Here is a 3,900-nt window from a genome sequence, read left to right as displayed (position 1 = left end):
GGGGCTCAGGCGATCCACTCACCTCAGCCTCCCAAAGCACGGGATTACAGGCTGAGCTACCAAGCCCAGCTTGGAATGTATTTCTTACAGTCTGGAGACTGGGAAGTCCAAGGCCAAGGGGATGCAACTGGTGAGAGACTTCTTGCTGATGGACACGCTGCAGATTTCCAAAGCAGTGCAGGAAATCACATGGCCAGGGGGCAAAGCATGCTAGCTCACGGATCTCTTTGATTTCTTATAAATCCATGATTCCCACTCCAGTAATAGCCCATTAATCCATTAATTTATGGATGGATTAATCCATTCATAAGGGCAGAGCCCTCATGACTCAATCACCTCTTAAAGACCCCACCCCTCAATACTGCCACACTGGGGATTAAACTTCTTTCTTTTTTTTGGAGTTGGAGTCTCACTCTGTCGCCCAGACTGGAGTGCAGTGGCCGCTCCCGGCCACTGCAGCCTCGACCTGCTGGAGCTCCAGCGATCCTTCCGCCTCAGCCTTCCAAGTAGCTGGAATTACAGGTGTGCGCTACCATGCCAAGCTAATTTTTTTTTTTTTTTTTTATTGTAGAGATAAGGTCTCACCAAGTTTCCCAGGCAGGTCTCAACCCGCGGGCTCAGGCAATCCACTCACCTCAGCCTCCCAAGGCACGGGATTACAGGCTGAGCCACTAAGCCCGGCTAATTTCTTTTTTTATATATTTTATTTTATTACTATTCTTTTTTTTTTTTTTTGAGCTGGAGTCTCACTCTGTCACCCAAACTGGAGTGCAGTGGCCACTCCTGGCCACCGCAGCCTCGACCTGCTGGGCTCCGGCGATCCTTCCGCCTCAGCCTTCCGAGTAGCTGGAACTACAGGCGCGCGCTACCATGCCCAGCTAATTTTTGATTTTATTGTAGAGATGAGGTCTCAACAAGTTGCCTGGGCGGGTCTCGAACCCGCGGGCTCCGGCAATCCACTCACCTCAGCCTCCCAAAGTGCTGGGATTACAGGCTGAGCCACCGAGCCCGGCTTATTACTATTCTCTTTTCAACTGTGAGGTACAATTCAGGGTTAGGTATACAAATATTCATTGTGCAGGTACCCTTGTTGATGAGGTGTGGGGTATTAAATTTCAACATGAGCTGGGCATGTTGAAAGCCCATCCCTAACCATTCTAGCCATTAAAACCTTACTTAGGAGGGATTTTGTTTTTGTTTTTGCTTTTGAGTCAGAGTCTCACTCTGTCACCTAGGCTGGAGTACAGCGGCACGCTCATGGCTACCGCGGCCTTGACCTGCTGGGCTCAGGTGATTCTTCCACCTCAGCCTTCCAAGTAGCTGAAACCACAGACATGTGCCACCACACCTGGCAATTTTTATTTATTTATTGTAGAGACGAGGTCTTGCCATGTTGCTCAGGTTGGTCTTGAATCCCTGAGCTCAGGCAATCCACTTGCCTGTGCCTCCCAAAGTGCTGGGATTACAGACTTGAGCTACCACACCTGGTGGGATTTTTTTGGCGGGGGGAGGGGGTTGGAGTCTCACTCTGTTACCCAGACTCGAATGCAGTGGCACAATTACTACTCACCATAACCGTGACATCTGGGCTCATGTGGTCCTTCCGCCTCAGCCTCCTGAGTAGCTGGGATATAGGCATGCAGCACCACACCTGGCTAATTTTTTGATTTTTTTGTAGAGATAAGGTCTCACTATGTTGCCTAGGCTGGTCTCGAACTCCTGGGCTCAGGCAATCCTTCTGCCTCCGCCTTCCAAGTTGCTGAAACTACAGGTGCATGCTACCATACCCAGCTAATTTTTTGATTTATTGTAGAGACGAGGTCTTACCATGTTGCCCAGGCTGGTCTCAAACCCGCAGGCTCAGGTAATCCTCTCGCCTCAACCTCCCAAAGTGCTGGGATTATAGGCTTGAACCACCACACCCAGCCTGTTTTTATCCCCCAGAGTAGGAGTCTCACTTAGTTATCCAGGCTGGAGTGCAGTGGCATGCTTACAGCCACTGCAGCCTCAGCCTACTGGGTTTAGGTGATCCCTCCACCTCAGCCTCAGCATGTGCGTGCTAACACGTTCAGCTAATTTTTTGATTTATTGTAGAGATAAGATCTTGCCAAGTTACTCAGGTTGGTCTTAAACCCTTAGGCTCAGGCAATCCTCCTGTCTCCACCTCTCAAAGTGCTGGGATTCCAGGTGTCAGCCACCACACCCAGACTCTTCCACAAATATTTTTTGAAGACCTACCACATGACAGGTCCTAGGTCAGGCGCCAGACACTCAGAAATGAGCAGGTATCACATCATCTTTAAGGGTCCCACTGGCTACAGCACTTTTTAAAAATCTTTCTTTGGCCATGAGCATTAGTAAGAAATACATTTTAAAAACAGGGATGAACCGGGCTCGGTGGCTCAGCCTGTAATCCCGCGCCTTTGGGAGGCTGAGGTGAGTGGATTGCCTGAGCCCGTGGGTTCGAGACCTGCCTGGGCAGCGAGACCTCATCTCTACAATAAATCAAAAAATCACCCGGGCGTGGTAGCGCATGCCTGTAATTCCGGCTACTTGGAAGGCTGAGGCGGAAGGATCGCCAGAGCCCAGCAGGCCGAGGCTGCGGTGGCCGGGAGCGGCCACTGCACTCCAGTCTGGGTGACTGAGTGATACTCCAACTCAAAAAAAAAAAAAAAAAAAAAGGGATGAGATCGCGCTAGGTTGCCCAGACTGGTCTCAAACTCCTGGGCTCAAGCAATCCTCCCACCTCGGCTTCCCAAAATGCTAAGATTACAGGCATGAGCCACCACACCCGGCCAGAAATACATTTTGGATCGTATTTATAGATTGTGCACTGTGGTCCAATATATACTCACAGACATATACACAGGGAAACACCAGTTTCATGAGACAGTTCATATATTTACTCTATGCGATATACTCTGCTATTTTCTACTCTATTCTATTCTATTTCATTAAAAATTCTGGTTGAGGCCAGGCTTGGTGACTGATGTCTATAATTCCCACACTTTGGGGTACCATGACAGGAGAATTGCTTGAGGCCAGGAGCTTAAAACCAGCCTGGGCAACATAGTGAGACCTTGTCTCCACAAAAAATACAAAAATTAGCCAAGTGTGGTGGTATGTGCCTGTAGTCCTAGCTACTTGGGAGGCTGAGGCAGGAGGACTGCTTGAGCCCAGGAGGCAGAGTCTGGTGAGCCATGTTCATGCCGCTGCACTCCAGCCTGGGTGACACAGTGAGACCCTGTCTAAAAAAAAAAAAAAAAACGGTAGTTGAGACAGGCACAGTTCCAGCTCTCAATACTTAGGGGAGGCGGAGGCAGGAGGATTCCCTTTTTTTTTTTTTTTTTTTTTTTTTTTTGAGCAAAGTCTCACTGTCGCCCAGGATGAAGTGGGTGACAAGCCACTGCAGCCTTGACCTGCTGGGCTCAGGCCATTCTTCTGCTTCAGCTTTCCAAGTAGCTGGAACTACAGGCTTGTGTCCCCACACTCAGTTACTTTTTTTTTTTTTGAGTTGGAGTCTCACTCAATCGCCCAGACTGGAGTGCAGTGGGAGTGGCCACTGCAGCGTCACCTGCTGGGCTCCGGTGATCCTTCCGCCTCAGCCTTCTGAGTAGCCGGAATTACAGGCACGTGCTACCACGCCCGACTGATTTTTTATTTATTGTAGAGATGAGATCTCACTGCCCAGGCGGGTCTCGAACCCATGGGCTCAGGCAATCCACTCACCTCAGCCTCCCAAAGGCGCGGGATTACAGGCTGAGCCACGGAGCCCGGCTACTTTTTTGATTTATTGTAGTGACGAGGTCTTGTCATGTTGCCCAGGCTGGTCTCGAACCCGTGGGCTCAGGCAATCCTCTTGCCTCCGCCTCCCAAAGTACTGTGATTATAGGAGTGAGC

Source organism: Carlito syrichta, unplaced genomic scaffold (genome assembly GCF_000164805.1).
Source record: "Carlito syrichta isolate Samal-C Ts95f unplaced genomic scaffold, Tarsius_syrichta-2.0.1 Scaffold305797, whole genome shotgun sequence".
In the NCBI taxonomy this organism is placed as follows: Eukaryota; Metazoa; Chordata; class Mammalia; order Primates; family Tarsiidae; genus Carlito; species Carlito syrichta.
This window is presented reverse-complemented; position numbering follows the sequence as displayed.